Source organism: Triticum aestivum, chromosome 7D, assembly GCF_018294505.1.
Source record: "Triticum aestivum cultivar Chinese Spring chromosome 7D, IWGSC CS RefSeq v2.1, whole genome shotgun sequence".
In the NCBI taxonomy this organism is placed as follows: Eukaryota; Viridiplantae; Streptophyta; class Magnoliopsida; order Poales; family Poaceae; genus Triticum; species Triticum aestivum.
The window spans coordinates 439,820,359-439,839,640 of NC_057814.1; positions in this window are offsets into that span (position 1 = coordinate 439,820,359).

Genomic DNA, 19,282 nt, shown 5'->3' on the forward strand with positions numbered 1-19,282 from the left:
TATAATTTTCATTGCATGATTATTGACTTTCGTGCATGCATAGGGAATCACAAACCTTAACACCCATATTCTTACTAGAGCACAATTACTCATCAACATAACTCACATATCACATCATCATATCTCAAAACTATTACTAAGAATCAAGTTTTATTTTTTCCAATGATCTTCATGACATTTTTTACTTTATCCTTCTTGGATATCTATCACTTTGGGACTAATTTTCATGTGTTGCTTTTCATAAGCTCAAACAAATATAAGTGAAGATCATGAGCATAACAAGTTTTATTTCTCTCAAAATAATTTAAGTGAAGCAAGAGAGAATTTCTTCAAAATTTACTAATTCTCAAATAAATCTAAGTGAAGCAAGAGAGCATTTCTTCAAAAATACTAAGCACACCGTGCTCAAAAAGATATAAGTGAAGCACTAGAGCAAGTCCTAGCTCATAAAAGATTTAAGTGAAGCACAGAGAGCAATTCTAACAAGTCATGAAATAATTTTGGATCTCTCAAATAGGTGTGTCCAGCAAGGATTGATGACTTAAAACACAAGATAAAACAAGCAAAGACACATATCATACAAGACCCTCCAAGCAAAACACATATCATGTGATGAATAAAAATATAGCCTCGAGTAAAACACCGATAGTTGTTGGAAGAAAGAGGGGATGCCACTCGGGGGCATCCCCAAGCTTAGTTGGTTGCTTATTCTTGGATAATAGCTTTGGATGTCGGGGCATCCCCAAGCTTAGGCTCTTACATCCTTCCTTCATCCATCGTAAGATAACCCAAAACTTGAAAACTTCAATCACACAAAACTCAACAAAACCTTCGTGAGATCCGTTAGTGTAAGAAAAATAAGTCACTACTATAAGTGTTGTATCAAACCAATTCATATTTTGTTTTTGTATTATATCTACTGTATTCCAACTTTTCTATGGCACAAACTCATCAAAGCAAACCATAGAGCCATCGAAATAAGCACACAACACAAAGAAAACAGAATCTGTCAAAACAGAATGGTCTGTAGGAATCCGACTTTTGCGAATACTTCTGGAACTCGAAAATTCTACCAAATTAGGATGACCAGGGTAATCTGTATATTAATCTTCTGCAAAAAGAATCAGAGCAAAAGCTCTTTTCTGTGATTTATGAAAATTATTTTCGTGAGCGCAAAGTTTCTGTCTTTTTCAGCAAGATCAAACAACTATCACCCAAGAAGATCCTAAAGGCTTTACTTGGCAGAAACACTAATTAAAACATGAAAAACACAATCATAACAGTAGCATGATTATGCTAACACTCAAGAACAGAAATCAAAAATAAAAAAGAAAATTTATTCATTGGGTTGCCTCCCAACAAGCGCTATAGTTTTACGCCCTTAGCTAGGCGTAAGGCAAGGATCTAAGTTTTGTCATATTTGGTTCGAGATCCATAAGATGCCCTCATGATTGATTCATAAGGTGGCCTGATTTTTGTTCTAGGAAAGTGTTCCATGCCTTTCCTTAAAGGAAATTTGAACTTAGTATTGCCTTCTTTCATATCAATCACGGCACGATAGTGCATAAAAACGGTCTACCAAGGATAATTGGACAAGACGGATTGCAATCAATATCAAGAACAATAAAATCTATGGGCACATAATTCCTATTTGCAAGAATAAGAACATCATTAATTCTTCCCATAGGCTTTTTAATAGTAGAATCCGCCAAGTGCAAATTTAAGGAACATTCTTCAAGATTGGTAAGACCAAGCACATCACATAAAGATTTCGGAATTGTAGAAACACTAGCACCCAAGTCACACAAAGCAAAACACTCATAATTTTTAATCTTGACTTTGATAGTAGGTTCCATTCATCATGCAATTTTCTAGGAATGGATACTTCTAATTCCAATTTTTCTTCAATAGCTTTCATCATAGCATCAGCAATATGTTTAGTAAAAGCTTTGTTTTGTTCATAAGCATGGGGGGAATTTAGCATGGATTGCAACAAAGAAATACAATCAATCAAAGAGCAACTATCATAATTAAAGTCTTTGTAATAAAAAAGAGTGGGTGCATCACTAACTAAAGTTTTGACCTCTCCAAACCCACTTTCATCAATTTTCTCAACAAGATTTTCACCCTCCGAAATATTGGGACACCTTCTACTTAAAGTTGAATCTTCTCCAGTCCCTTTTTCATCATTCTTAACTTTACTAAACAAGGAATCAATAGAAGAAACACCAATCATTTTAAGATCTTCATCACTTTTATCTTCTAACGAGAGTGGTTTGGCAGCCATTTGATTTACAAAGGTAGCTTGTGCATCGGATATTTTTCCCAACAAACTTTCAGCAAAAGCATACATAGATTGGAGATTGCAAACTTCTCTACTAATATCATCAAGTTGTTTTGTGATAGCATCTAGCACGACGGAGTGCTCCCTAAGTTCTTCAGTGAAATACTTATTATGCTCAAATTGTGTAGTCATATATTCCTCAGTACTTTTCTCAATTTCAAGCAAAATATTTGGGTAAGGAACATCATAATATTTTCTTTCAGGCATCATGACTATGCAAACAAGAAAGCACACAAAAACAGATCCGGCAAGAAAACGGCGAACGAAAAAAGAGAGGCGAATAAAACGGCAAATTTTTGTGAAGTGGGGGAGAGGAAAACGAGAGGCAAATGGCAAATATTGTAAATTGCGAGGAGATGAGATTTGTGATTAGGAACCTGGTTATGTTGAAGATCCTCCCCGGCAACGGCGCCAGAAATTCCTTTTGATCGCTCTCTGACTATAGCGCCAGAAAAGCTCCTGTCTGCTAGCACTACGTCGGTATTTCCCCAAAGAGGAAGGGATGATGTAGCACGGCGAAGGTAGGTATTTCCCTTAGTGAAGAAACCAAGGTTATCGAACCATTAGGAGAACCAAGCAACACAACGTAAACAACACCTGCACACAAATAACAACACCTCGCAGCCCGACGTGTTAAAGGGGTTGTCATTCCCTTTTGGGTAACGATGCCAGAAAATTGTAGTAGATTGAAATAATAGATCGCAGATAAAATAAAGTGCAGAAAAGTATTTTTGGTTTAATAGATCTGAATAAAAATGCAAAGGAAAAGTAGATCGCAAGCAAATATACGAGAAAGAAGACCCGGGGGCCCTAGGTTTCACTACTGGCTTCTCTCGAGAAAGATAGCAAACGGCGGGTAAACAAATTACTGTTGGGCAATTGATAGAACCTCAAATAATTATGACGATATCTAGGCAATGATCATTACATAGGCATCACGTCCAAGATCAGTAGACCGACTCCTGCCTGCATCTACTACTATTTACTCCACACATCGACCGCTATCCAGCATGCATCTAGTGTATTAAGTTCATGGAAAAATGGAGTAATGCAAGAAGAACGATGACATGATGTAGACAAGAGCCGTTTATCTATTTCATAGATATAGATCTCGTCTTTTTATCCTTAGTAGCAACGATACATACGTGTCGGTTCCCTTTCTGTCACTGGGATCTAGCACCGTAAGATCGAACCCACTACCGAGCACCTCTTCCCATTGCAAGATAAATAGATCAAGTTGGACAAACAAAACCCAAATATCAGAGAAGAAATACGAGGCTATAACAGATCATGCATATAAGAGATCAAAGAAACTCAAATAACTTTCATGGATATAAAAAGATATGACTGATCATAAACTCAAATTTCATCGGATCCCAACAAACACACCGCAAAAGAGTTACATCATATGGATCTCCAAGAGACCATTGTATTGAGAATTCAGCGAGAGAGAGAGAGAAAGCCATCTAGCTACTAACTACGGACCCGAAGGTCTACAAAGAACTGCTCACGCATCATTGGAGAGGCACCAATGGAGGTGGTGAACCCCATCCGAGATGGTGTCTACATTGGATCTGGTGGTTCTGGACTCTGCGGCGGCTGGATGAATATTTCGTCGACGCTTCTAGGGTTCTGGTATTTTTGGGGTATTTATAGAGCAAAGAGGCGGTCCGGGGGGCACCCGAGGTGGGCACAACCCACCAGGGCGCGCCTGGGCTTCCTGGCGTGCCCTGGTGGTTTGTCGCCTCCTCGGGACTCCCCCCCAGGTGCAACCAGGGACCAACCTCTTTCTTGGTCCATAAAAAATCATTGTGAAGTTTCGTTGTATTTGGACTCCGTCTGATATTGATTTCCTGCGATGTAAAAAACATGGAAAAAACAACAACTGGCACTTGGCACTATGTCAATAGGTTAGTACCAAAAATGATATAAAATGATTATAAAACATCCAAGATTGATAATAAAACAGCATGGAACAATCAAAAATTATAGATACGTTGGACACGTATCAAGCTGGTGGGCGTACAGGTCAAAGGTCGAGCATCCAGAGGATAACGAATCGATCGAGTACGGTGTGCCGTTTGTGAGGGTGCAAAGCCAGTCGGAGCCACAGGAGTATTCGTTCTCCCACCGCAAGAGGAGGCCAAATGGCGCGACGTCGCTTCCTCGCCATTCTCCACAGTTCCCTTGACGCTCGCCTCATTTCAACGGCGGCGGTAGGATTTAAGGTAAGCTTTGCACTATCCTAATCTTCCATCTGCTCATGCTTACAATCAGTGTGACAGCTAATGAAAATCATGCTTACAATCAGTCTCCGAGTACTACGTCAATCACCCTAAAATAGCTCTGGACCTTTGGGTCAAAGTTGTGACATTGTGTACAAATAAAGAAAAATAGACTGGTGCTTCTTTCAGAAAAGAGTACTCCCTAGAAAATTGCCAATATAAGCTACTAGTATTTGGTTAGAGGATTTTCTGCCGAGAAAGATCTGTCCACAGTGAGTGCCACACATCCCACTGGTGGTGGATGCGAATGCATGCATGGAGCATGGTTGGTGTCGGTAATTTTTACTTGGCACACCTTGCACTCTGCATATATGCCGGTTCCATCCGTACATTTGTGCAGTTCCACCAGAATGCAGCTGCATAACCCTGTTTGCATAGATAATGAAAAAACATGATTATATTATAGTGGCACTAGTTGATGAAACATACACTAATAAATAGAAGAAAATATTGCGATAGTATCATAGTATGCCATGCTGCGAGGACGAGATGGGCCCTGCGACGCCTCATACGGTAGGCCTCATACTGGAAATTGACCCAAGTCTCCCCGATGCACCTTCTGCCAGTGATGAACATCAGTGTACAGCGGTAGTACAAGGATGGGCCTGGAGACATTCCAATCTCAATTTTTGTGCAGATCAACTAAAATTAAGCACCCCAGTTTGCAGAAACGCTTAAACATTAACAATGGGACTAGTTGATGAAACATATACTAACAAAGAGAAGCACTTTCTTTATCTACATTGGAAATGAAATGATAGAGAGGACACTCGCTCTATTTTAACTGTATTATTACTTCATTTTATCAGTGGCACTAGGGTCGAGCAGGTGGCAAACGAGGTGTACTGTGCATCGCAAGGATGGAGGCCGGGGGTGCTTAGACTGGGATGCTGAAGCTGGCTCTTTCAGTCCCTATCTTCCCCCCTGATGTTTCTGTGGTAGCATTTGGGTTGTAATCCAAACTTGGCCGAGCTGGTGATGCATCCCCCTACCTGCCTAGCTTATGTGGCGAACTTGTCTCATGCTAGTACTCGGTCCGTTCTAGTAGTAGTTGCATAACTGCCCGTTTACACTGAGATGTTGTCGGATAATGGTTCTCTATGGTTGGGTTTCTTTAATGAAATCGGAGGAAACTCCCTCTTTCGATATATATAAAAAATCAGTGGCACTAGCGGTGCCAAAAACATTTCCTCAAATTAATAGTGCCACTAGATTAAGGTGCAAAATAATAACATTACTGCTTTATCATGGCAGTGCTAAAACAGTAGCACAAGAGCAGACTCAACATGCAGGATCTTTGGCAAACGGTCGGACCAAAAAGGAACATACCTCCTGATGGGAACCATATCTGCAGTCAACGCCATCGTAGAAGGGATGACACCGGTCACCAACATGGATGATTCAATTCATGGGACCTTTTGGTGCAGTTCACCTAAAATGAAGCAATGTCCCATGAGCTAGTAGCTTCTTCTTCATTTTTTTAAGAAAAGGGCTCCAGCCCCGGTTCCATTTCCATCAGAAAACGAAACCCACAGAGCTTCTGCTTCATTATTTGCAATAAAATTGAGCAACATTATGGTTGGTTGTGAAGCTCGTGGAATGTTCAACTATAATTTGGATATCATTTGTGCAGTTCAACTAAGATCAAGCGTGAAATGTATATCTCTGTTTTCACAAAAAAGGTGGAGAGGAGGGTGACTAACAAGTGATGAAACATACATCAAATGAAAAGAAGCATGTTCCTTATCTGAATGGCAATCCTACAAGGACAATAGCAATTTCTAAAGCAGCAGCATTGCTAGATATTAGTGTGGGCATTAGGATTAACTATGATAACCGTTAAATACGACATTACTTTAATGGTGCCATTGCTTCATTTTACCAGCAACATTACATTAACAGCTGCTACAGAGTTGGTATTTGGGCACGGGAGAGTAGGCAGACCAAGACAGTTGCATTTCTAACGAAAAGAAGCAACTTATCTTAATGGGAAATTTAGCAGGACATGAAAAAAGTGTCATTGATTCATATTACTGGAGGCATTACATTGAAAACAACATTGGTTTAATGTGTCCTTAGTTTTAACAGTGCGACTGCTACATTTTACCAGTGGCATTACATAAGAGTGGCTTGGGGCAACAAACATCAGAACAGGATATCTGGGGGTCCCATTTTTGTTCGGTATAGCCACCTTATACCGTGTGAGGCTAGCAAATCTAGTGCTGGACATACTCTGTTGACTTGTCCCCGAGTCTCACTTTCTTTCCTTTTTCAACCAATAGATCGGGTTTATACTGAGTTTGTACGGCGTTTCCCTTTATTTCCCTATTAGACCAAGAGACCAGTTGGATAGCCAGTCTCTGCTACTTTTTGCCCCCATTATTTCCTCTTTCGACCAAGTCCTAGATTCAGGTAACAAATCTTCCCCCACCCCACCCCCTTTCTTCCTTGTTTGAACCAAGTAGTACTAGATTCGAGTGCATGAACTAGTTTTACCTCTTAACAGTAAAAATTTAGGTGGCTTTCGAACAGCCGATCGATCCTATCTACGAGGGGCCCTGAGAAATAGTAAAAGATACAAATGCAGCGACGTCAGGAGCTCGGGAAGTAGAGCAAGGCTGGTTTCAAAGGAAGTTATACCTGAGGGTCGCCGGGATGTCGCTAGGTGGGCAACAGGAGGCCAGATCTGCCCACACTACGGCAGCGAGGAAGAAGGGGTCAGAGGCCCTCCCTAGCCAGCAGTGCGTGCGAGAGAACGACAAGGCACGCTGATCGGGACACGCCGGCAGTGAGCCGTCGCCGAGGACGACCGCGTGAACGCTGCACCTTCTCACCTTCCCCGGTGGAGAGGATCCGGCTGGATCTGTGACCAGCGGTGAGCAGAGAGAGTGTGTGGCCACCACTGTCGTGTTTAGATCTGGAGAGGACGAGACAGTGTGAAGAGAACAACACTAGCAAGCAAGCGCGGAGGCTCCTGCCTATATAGTGGAGTAGTTTTCTTTTGTCTACCGGAGCCGGCTTGACCTCGTCAATGACTGTCGAGAAGTCTTCATGCACGTGCCCCGGAGGTGCAGTTGTCGTCATTTTGATCTGAAGCACCGGATTATAACATATAACACGAAAAAATGCCACATGACAAGAAACCATAACCTCACTGCCCCAAGGAGACAACATGAATCCCGGCGGACAAACTAGACGAAGATCAAAGCAAAAATTAAACATAAACTCGTAGAAAAGGGGTCCATCGATAGATGTCCTAATTAACATAGCCGGCTTGACCTAGATGGCAGTCGGGTAGTCTTCGTGCATGTGCCCCCAATGACCAGTGCCTTGGAGGAACTCAGTTGTCGCCGTTTAACCCTCGTAGTGACCTGAAGCACATGACACCTAATATTGCGAGATGACAAGAAACCTTTTTTTAGATTTCTCATCAGAACTACAGCCCTGTACAACACAGCCTGCACGATATGTAGACGATAGCCAATCCAGTCGTGTCTGCTGGAGACTGGTCACATGCATGGACGAACTGATCTTCCATGTCATGCAGGGATCATCCAGGCACCAACGTCTGTACAACACTTCTCTAGTACTATCGCTCGTCTCTCTCTTCTATTAACTCACCCAACTTGCGGGGCCGGGGAGTGTACCTATGGTCGGTTCTCAATTGCGGTCCCACATGTGTGTGCAAACGCAATATGACGCGCGTTCCATTCGGAGAGCGGCGTGCCAGACCTACAAACCGCCTGGGGTGCAAAGCGAACGTGACGGGCGTGCTGTATACTCCGTACATGTGTACCGCCATTTTCTTGAGGCTTTGCTCCATGATGCAATCCATGGATACAAAATTATACTATACTATTTAAAAGTCGAGGGCGGGGCAGTTCCGCCTAGTCGGTTCGACAGAGACGCGAGAAGATGAGGGAGTAGGCTGCTGCAAACGTAGGGCTGTGTGATTTGACAGCGAGTTACTGCTGGATAGGTGGGCCCCCGTGATTTGACTTGCCATTATCATTTTAACTGCGGTGCTACAACCGGCCCGAGTCTCCCGATTCCTGACCACCTCCATGGTATGCAGGTGCCTCTCCCAATGCTCCACCATGTAGAGGCTGGCTCTTGCATGAGAGCCCACTCCTCCACTTTTTCCTTGCCTCTCTCCTCCACATATGCAAAAATGCCATGTAAGCGGGCTTAAGCCTGCCACATAGGCATGAAGTCTGATGTGGCAAGTTAATTAAGAAGAGAGAGACTAGTTTGGTGACCCCAGGAAGAAACGGTGCTAAGTGCGTGTACCTAGGTGAAAAGACAATTTTGAGTCTATAGCTAATTAAATGAAGCAAGCTTAGCAACAAAAAACTAAGCACCTATGCATTGGGTACTTGAGTTGCTAAGCCATTTAATGCCCTTAGAACCTCATCTAAGCACCATTTCATTGGAAGAGGTCACTCCTTGGCAAATGCAATAAATACTACGAATAAAGAGATAGAGAGAAGTAAAAAATACTCTTATAGCCAACCTTATAGCTAACCTTGTTGTATGAGTGACTAAGTGATGACTATGTATGACATGCCAACATCAGATAGCCTAACGCACCGTGTTAAATCTCCACGGGCGCGACCGCGCGAGCGAGGCGACGGTCGTGGTAGGCGCGACCATGATACAGGCTGCTGGCAGCCCTTGGATCTGAGATCGAACGATCGCATGCTAAGTTGCTGAAAATTTGCAGAATAACCCTCCAGGATAGGATATTCACCCATAGGTCTAGAATCATGCCACGCAACCATTCGATCTCAGATCCAAGGGCTCTCAGAAGCCTGTATCATGGGAGAATGGAAAGCTTCGTATCACCTGTAATTTTCTTGATGCTTGACATGACATCAAAAGCCATTTAATTGGGCGTCGAGTAGACATGACATCTAATTGGGCCCCCATAGTACTGTGCATGAATCCATTTATCCACCAGGCAAGCCACTACCCTGCCATTCGCACGCCCCACTCAACATTTTTATAGTCGAAAAACCGCTAGTAGTTCGCTCCTACTCGTCCCCGGACGTCCTTTAACATTACGGCAGTTCGCTCCTAATCGTCCCGTCCTCTGACATTACGGCAGTTCCACTAATCCTAACCCTCCTCCTAAATCCATGGCATCCCAAATCTCCATGATCAGCGGTGAGTACAAGGTTAGAACCATCACCGGCGATGAGTTTGATGTCATCTACACCCGTTCTTCCGCGACGGTGAAAGGATGCCTTGCTCGCTTCAGATGCATGTTCGAAAACTCAATTGATCAGTGGGTCGCTGGGCTAGATGTTGAGTACACCACAGCCCTGGACAAAGAGAAGAATCTAAAGGAGGAAGAGAAGATGAAGCCCACCCTGATCCAGGTTTGCGTGCATAACTTGTGCTTGGTCTACTACATATGCCATGCCGACATTGAGTGCAAGGAATTTAAGAAGTTCCTCGCAGGCTTCCTAGTCAAATTCATTATTGTAGACTTTACGACCGACAGAAGAGTCCTGGGTCGGATAGGCCTCGTTTTAGGTGAGCCCTTCGACCTCCAGAAGAATCGGCTGGTGCCCTCTCGTGATCAACCTTCAATGCCGACCCTGGGAGGAGCCATGGTTCATCCTTCGTACGGCAAACTGAAGAAACCTCCGCCCAAGTTTCATCGTCATGCATGGCAGTGGAATGTACTAGATATAGACCACATCCACTATGCTGCAATGGATGCCTACCTTTGTTTCAATATCTACAAGGGTTGGATGAAGAGCAAGAGCCAAGTGTGTGATTTAAGCAAAGAAGTATCGGCCAAGAGGAAGAGGGACAAGGACGAAGTCGAGCACATGGACGAGGAGTCTGAGTAAGGTGGCAGTGTCGTTGCTCATGGTGGTTCTAATGCAGTGTCTACCGGATTAGTTGCTTAGTTTAATTTCAGGGATGCTTAGTTTTATTTGAGGGGTGTGTTGTGCTGAGCCCCCAGCAGAACTATGTTATGTTCCTTCTCGTTACTTTAACTCTTCAGTACGTACATACTAGTATTTCATACAATTCATCTTTTAGTTGGTAGTACTACCACTCATTTCTTCACATTATATATGTACAATATATATGGACAACATCATATAGCCAGCAGTTTAGTTGTCAAAGAATTTCAGGGTGCTTAGTTTTATTTGAGTGGTGTGTTGTGCTGGACACCATTATTGTGACTCAAATCTCTTTTGCCATGTTGTAATGACATAAATACCTATGGACCAACATGCCGGCTCTCCCTCTATCTCACTACAGTACAATAAAGTGTGGGGCCTACTTGATCCCAACAGCGTTCTTATTTTCCTGTAAAATTATTCGCTTGGTTACTCCTGACAAGCGGGGCCACACTTATCATTGTGAGATAGAGAGAATCGGCTTATTTTTGTCATATAACATGGTCGGGTTTGACGTGAAAATAAAAATGTCTAATGGCATTTTTGAGCAAACATCTAACGGAACGATGACATTTTTGAGATATCTAATTGCATTTTTGAGCAAGTATCTCACGGATCGATGGCTTTTTTGAGTAGTTGTAACTTCTAATGGCAAAACTGAGTAGTGATACACAGATAGTGGCATAAATAATAATAACCCAAGAATTAAATAGGGATGCTAATTTCTTGAATAGAATTTAGCACCCCATTTAAGCACGTACTAGTTTTTTTAATAATACTATATGCATAATTTGGCGACGAGCGCTCTCTATATGTACCACATTTTTTCTTTAATTTCATCTCGTTAGTTTTGCTCCAACGCGCAATCCATCGATACTACTACTGTACAAAAGTATACATTTTTAAAAGGCTAGAGGGCAGGGCAGTCTCGCTTGGTCGGTTTCACGAGAGGCGAGGGCCTTTGTGATTTGACGTCTCATTATTGCTGGAAGGCGGGGCCTTGTGATTTGACTGCTCGTATAAATGTTGCCAACGAAGGAGGAGCAAATAACCGTGCGGTATACTCAAGTTTTCCACTGGAGTACTAGTACGACGAAGGAGCACGAAACACGGCAGCCCAGTGCCATATGGCAATAAAAATGATCTAATTTGCTAGTCATCGATCCCACAGCGCCGCTCATCGTTAGCATTGTTCTATTCATGCCTCGCAGAGAATGTGACACGTGCGGTGAAACACCTGAAGCAAAGGAAGAAACACAGGAGCAAAAGAAGAAGGAAGATTATCACCCGCAAAAAAGAAGGAAGACGCACACACAAGTCTGGGGCGCTGCTCTCTACTACATGAAGGGTTGCTGGCCGCAGAGTCATAATTGCTTCATCATCGCCTCCACGCCCTCCATCTCCTTGCGCATCTCCTCCGCCATCTTCTTCATCCTGTCCATGATGCGGGATTTCTCGACGTGAGCCTTCATCATCTGTTCCACGGCCGCATTACGTACCTTGACATCAGCCGGGTGCTCGATGCGGAGCTTTGCCAACTCCTTCTGTTCCATGACGAGGGCCTGCAGCATCTTCATCAAGGAACTACTCTTCTCACGCAGCTTCTTCCAGCCAGCGTTCTCCTCCTTCAGCAGGTCGAGCTTGTGGCAGAGCTTCACCTTGTCCTCCTGAAGTTGCAGGATTTCGTTGGTCGCCTTCTTATCCAAGGCAATGCTCTTCTTTAGCAGCATCACCAAGCCGGTAGTCAACTCCCCCTGCTCATTGAGCTCAGGGGCATGTTGTCGAGGCTCTCCTTCAGCAACTCCACCAAGCCGTCGATGAACTCCTCATGCTTATTGAGCTGATCGGGCATGTCGTCGAGGGATAACAACTCCAGTGCCGCCAGCTTGGCATGTTTGCCTCCGCGGCTAGGGCGCTCCTGGGAGCCCTCGCCTCCACAGCTAGGGCGCTCCTGGGAGCACTCGCCTCCGCGGTTAGGGCACTCCTGGGAGCCCTCACCTGCCCGTGAGAGATCTTTCGAGGTCTCTGCGAGGCGGCGAGCCCTCTTTTTTCCGCGGCCTTGGTTGCCGCTCCCTTATTACGAGTAGTTCTCGACCTAGAGCTCTGCACACCGGCCATGGCAAGGACGGACAAACAAGAAAGACTTATAAGGAGGAAGAGGTAGAGTGATTTTCGGCTAGGTACTAGTTCCCCTTTTTATAACCTAGTACTAGCACTAGTACTAAAACCTGTTGGAGATATGCCCTAGAGGCAATCATGTGTTGATGATATTTCCATATGTATTCATGAGTCCTTTGTATTGTCCTTGGACATCATCAATGATATGTATCAATAAGTATGTGACTTGTTTGTGGAACTATGTATTGTATGATGATTGTTTTAATGGTCCCTAGCTAGTTGATAAGGTTATGCGGACACATATCCTTGACTAGTATACGACTCGGTTGATGACTATGTTTCACAAGTCATGTGCATGGAGATGCTAAACCGATAGTATGGGCTCGGGGATGGAGATCACCGAGCCGGACAGACCCACTTTGAGACGCAGCGAGATATAGTCATCTGTTAGTCTCAAGTGCAATGTCTATGCCATGTCCTAGACCTGAGGTCCTCGCATGTTCTCGGGATGAGGATCGACTCACTTAGGGTATATCAAACGCTACTCCGTAACTGGGTAGTTATAAAGGTAGCTTTCAGGTGAGTCATGAGACATGCCACGAGACATGGTTGACCAAGATGAAATTTGCCCCTCCTATTTGGACAGATATTCTCTGGGCCCTCTCGAGTGATCAGATTCGGAAAGCATGGCCATGTGACTTGGGTTAAGTGTTAACCCAGTTCGGGAATCTGTATCATGGTTTCGAGAAGAGAGGTCGAGCTAACACAAGGGTGACAAGTACTCGCCTTGAGCTCGACAACAAATATCGTGAGGCAAAAGGAATGTTGCATATGCCACATTGTTGAGGTTCGTCAAACGACTTTACGCCCACATGGGAGTTGGCACGTTCTGCTAGGAGCCTCTACCAACTATCGACTCTGGTTGTTTCCATGTGTACGTGAACCTATAGGGTCGCACACTTAAGGGGTTGCAGCCCATTCGGATTGGATCTGAGTGCAAAATGGATGTGGACTCCTAGTGGGCTCAAGTGTTGAGCCCACCTCGGAGGTCTATATAAAGGGGAGTGGGCACACCACTCAAGATGATCGGATTGAACCCTGGTTAGCCACCGCCACTCCCCATGCCCATGCCGCGCGACCGGACCTAGCAGTCCGCCGCTCGACGCTGCTCCCCGTACGTGTGGATACCTTGGAGGCATCGCATCTGCGGTGCTTGGACGAACCGTTCGAGGGAACCGTGAGGTGCCGTTCGAGGGAGATCACCGTTCACAGGTCTTCGCTATTCGCGGGAGATCGGCAACGCGAGGAGGAGACGGCCCGGGAGATCGACTACACGCATCACCAGCTCTACTTCTGCTGTGGTGACTGTGCGTCTAGTGGTAAACCCGATCCCGTGATCTGTTTCCAGCAGCATGATCTTTGGTGCGCGGTAGAAAATTTTATTTGGCGCTAGCGTAGCGTACCGCGTGTTCCAACAAAACCTGCATAGTGGGAAGTGGGAACACGTTCAGGTTTGATACGGGTGTGAGCAGGTTTGCACTTAATTATACTGTACACTTTGGAATGTTATGGGAACAAGCTAAAGATTAATTGATGGTTTTGGTTTCGAGGCCCGAAACGGCTCCTGATGAATTTCCTGGAACACAAATTTCAAGTACTACCGGTTAAATACGGTCACACAAGTCAGTGATGTATAACTAGTCGTACATGTCAGACCAAGCCGATGCATGTCGCGGGTCTGACCGACTGTCTATTGGTGCGACCGACCCTAAGTATTACACGATGGAGACTTCTGTTTGTGGCTTCGGGTGATTGTCACGACCAAGCATTCAAAAACTAGTGATAAATCAATTACCATCTTTTTCCAAACGACCAAGTATTTTCACAGGAATACAATACATATAGATGGAGTGATTGTCATGGTTGCAAACCGCCATGGCGCCACAAGTTCACTGCAGTAGAAACTGAGTAGGTCAGTGCATCGCCGGCGGGGAAGGAGGGCAGCTCACTTTGCCTACGATGCATGCCCAGCGGCACCGCCACAGCTTGTCCCACGATTTGGCTTCTCCTACCGCCCATTTGAACAGTTGCACCGGCTGCTCATACCATTCTGCAGGCATGCGCGTTCTTTCCTCCGCAGTTGACTCCGTGAATATGATCTCTGCCATTAGACCTAGCTCGAAATCAATACGACGCTGCCAGATGCTGACATCCCTCAGCATCTCTCCCCTAAGATCGACTTGCGCCTCCGTCTTGTGCTGCGCCAGGCGCAGCTCCTTGGAACTTCTCTCCAATTGATGTGACGCTTCCTCAATCCGATTTTTGCCCTTGCTGCCCACCACCTGAAATGCAACCCTGGCATGTCCTCCGGCGCCACCGATATGTGATTCCAGAGCAATGGATGCCCTCTAAAACACATGTGGGTTTCGCTCAAAGGCGACAGTGCTGCGGGCCGCAGCGAGAGGGCAGCCCACGGAATCTTGGGATCTAAGGGATTATCCATGGCGTGATCCGGTGGGCGAGGCGGGGAGGCGAGCCTAGGCACTGGGAGAGCCCCACGAGGCTAAGATAAAGATAGTACAACTCCACTCCGTCCATATTTAAATACAATGGCCACCAACAGTAGCCCTGGCAAAAATTGATCATGCTGCCTGCGTCCTGGTTTATTGTCCCCCTTTTTTGTGCCACTTTTTATGACATGCATAAATATTATGTTACTTAAAAATATGGTCAAAAATTGGCACGAAATATGAAGGAGACCAATGGAAGTAGCAACCCATGATTTAACTACTCGCATGCACGCAGTGGAGTAGTAATGTCTTTCTCAACTACTTCCTCCCTCGTGTCTACTCAATTTGCATGTGCTGTATTAATTGACCATCAATGAAGTGAAGGACTTTACACGCGTCAAATTATCACATGGGGTGGATCTTCGTACAAAAATGCGTCCCACCATGTACCCGTGTGTGCGTGCGAGGGAATGAGTGCGCGCGTGGCGTGCGTGCACATCTTTGCTTCGTGCATGTACTGCCAGTGTGCCTCGGAGAGGACGAGTACATTCTTCTGGAACCAGCAGCACGCCACTGTGATCAATCCACACAAGGAGGTCGCGACAACGCCTCCACATGTGCCACGTGGCTTCATGAACTGAAAGAGAAACACTATGTAGCGTGCCATTGGAATTCTAATTTACATGTTTGCACATACTCGAAGTACTAGTAAGGTACACGTGCATTGCACGCATCAGATTTGGCAACCAAATTATGAATAAATACCACACTATAGCATGTAAGCTTTGAGTCATATATGCATGATGTAGACGTTCGTTTAATTCTTATAGTTCATCTCATTCAAAATCAATTAGTTTTTATAAAAAGCTAGGGCCTCTTTGATTCATAGGATTTCCAAAACGCGGGAATAGGAAAAACATGGGATTAGAGTGGAATGTCATCTTGAATCCTACAGGATTGTACGAGTGTTTGATTGTGCATAGAAAAAACGTAGGATTCTTTCAAAGAGGTTTGAGTGGATGGAAAGTTTCCTGTGAAATCTAGTGAAAATGAATCCTATGGAAAAATTCCCATGGTTTACAATCCTACGAATCAAACAACCAAGATAGGAAAAATTCCTATGGATTAGAATCCTCCAAAATTCCTTTGAGAATCCTTTGAATCAAAGAAGGCCTTAATCTATTTTATGATTCATGGAATTGTGCGTTGTAAAGCATAAAGTAAAAAACAAATAATGGCAATTCAACTAGAAAAAAAAGTTTGGGCAGTTATGATATGGAAGATTCTAAAACAAAGGAGAAGCACTTGTGTTTTGAGGTTTGTGCATTATGCTTAAGTTCAACCATGGAGTCTACTAGATTGTACATGTGGCAAAATCTGGGGGGGCTAGAAGATGGTGCGAGGGGCCAAGTGGAGGGAGACTATGAAGGAGTGCACAAGTGCGAGATCGATATTTAAAGAGAGGGGCGAGAATGTGCGCTGTTGCGCGCAGTGGCGAAGCCATGAAAAATAAATGAGCTAGGGGGCCAAGCATTGCGAATCCTTTAGGAGGAGGGCCAATTCATCAACTTAAACCATTTTACCAGCAATTGATCTAATGATCACATTCATATTAGCCTCAATATATAGTGATGTTAGGGGGGCAGGGCCCTTGCTGCCCCTGTCTTCGCCACTATGCGCGCGTCTGAGAGATGAAGCGGAAGGCATGGATGATGAGAGGAGGACGTTGGATATATAATTAATGTGGGTGTATTAGCTATGTAGTCCTATATAGAGAGGTATAGATTGATCGATGTGTACGTGGGAAAGAGGGTGAGACCTCACTAGATATATAGATTGATCGGTTTGTGTGGAAAACTGGGAAAGACCTAGCTATATGTACACACACATAGAGGAACATCGATCATTGCGCACGCACGTGAGAGATAAAGAATGCCTGATATGATGAAGAGGGGGAGGTGTGTGTGTGCATGCATGGGAGACCGACCTGAAGAAAAAAATATGTGCAATGGATAATGCCGAGTGGTAGTGTGTGTGTGATAACCCACAAGTATAGGGGATCGCAACAGTTTTCGAGGGTAGAGTATTCAACCCAAATTTATTGATTCGACACAAGGGGAGCCAAATAATATTCTCAACTATTAGCAGTTGAGTTGTCAATTCAACCACACCTGGATAACTTAATATCTGCAGCAAAGTATTTAGTAGCAAAGTAGTATGGAAGTAACGGTAACGGTGCCAAAAGTAACAGTAGCAGTCTTGTAGTAATTGTAACAGTGGCAACGGTAAAGTAACTAAGCAAAGATCAATATGTGAAAAGCTCGTAGGCATTGGATCAGTGATGGATAATTATGTCGGATGCGATTCCTCATGCAACAGTTATAACATAGGGTGACACAGAACTAGCTCAAGTTCATCAATGTAATGTAGGCATGTATTCCGAATATAGTCATACGTGCTTATGGAAAAGAACTTGCATTACATCTTTTGTCCTACCCTCCCGTGGCAGCGGGGTCCTATTGGAAACTAAGGGATATTAAGGCCTCCTTTTAATAGAGTACCGGACCAAAGCATTAACACTTAGTGAATACATGAATTCCTCAAACTACGGTCATCACCGGGAGTGGTCCCGATTATTGTCACTTCGGGGTTGCCGGATCATAACACATAGTAGGTGACGATCAAGAACTCACATATATTCATGAAAACATAATAGGTTCAGATCTGAAATCATGGCACTCGGGCCCTAGTGACAAGCATTAAGCATAGCAAGGTCATAGCAACATCAATCTCAGAACATAATGGATACTAGGGAACAAACCCTAACAAAACTACTCGATTACATGATAAATCTCATCTAACCCATCACCGCCCAGCAAGCCTACGATGGAATTACTCATGCATGGCGGTGAGCATCATGAAATTGGTGATGGAGGAAGGTTGATGATGACGACGGTGACGGATTCCCCTCTCCGGAGCCCCGAACGGACTACAGATCAGCCCTCCCGAGAGAGATTAGGGCTTGGCAGCGGCTCCGTATCGTAAAACGCGATGAATCCTTCTCTCTGATTTTTTCTCCCCGAACGTGAATATATGTAGTTGGAGTTGAGGTCGGTGGAGCATCAGGGGGCCCACGAGACAGGGGGTGCGCCCAGGGGGGTAGGCGCGCCCCCACCCTCGTGGACAGGGTGTGGGCCCCCTAGTCTTGATTCTTTCGCCAGTGTTTTTTATTAATTCCAAAAATATTCTCCGTGAAGTTTCATGTCATTCCGAGAACTTTTATTTCTGCACAAAAATAACACCATGGCAATTCTGTTGAAAACAGCGTCAGTCCGGGTTAGTTCCATTCAAATCATGCAAGTTAGAGTCCAAAACAAGGGCAAAAGTGTTTGGAAAAGTAGATATGATGGAGACGTATCAACTCCCCCAAGCTTAAACCTTTGCTTGTCCTCAAGAATTTCAGTCGACAAACTAAAAGTGATAAAGAAAAAACTTTTACAAACTCTGTTTGCTCTTGTTGTTGCAAATATGTAAAGCCAGCATTCAAGTTTTCAGCAAAGATTATGAACTAACCATATTCACAATAACATTTAGGTCTCATGTTTACTCATATCAATGGCATAATAAACTAGCGAGCAATAATAGAAAATCTCGGATGACAACACTTTCTCAAAACAATCATAGTATGATATAACAAGATGGTATCTCGCTAACCCTTTCTGAGACCGTAAAACATAAATGCAAAGCACCTTTGAAGTTCAAGGACTGACTAGATATTGTAATTCATGGTAAAAGAGATCCAGTCATGGTCATACTCAATATAAACTAATAGTAATGGATGCAAATGATAGCAGTGCTCTTCAACTGGTGCTTTTTAATAAGAGGATGATGACTCAACATAAAAGTAAATAGATAGGCCCTTCGCAGAGGGAAGCGGGGATTTGTAAAGGTGCCAGAGCTCGATTTTTGAAATAGAGATAAATAATATTTTGAGTGGTATACTTTCATTGTCAACATAACAACCAAGAGATCTCGATATCTTCCATGCTACACACATTATAGGCGGTTCCCAAGCAGAATGGTAGAGTTTATACTCCCCCACCA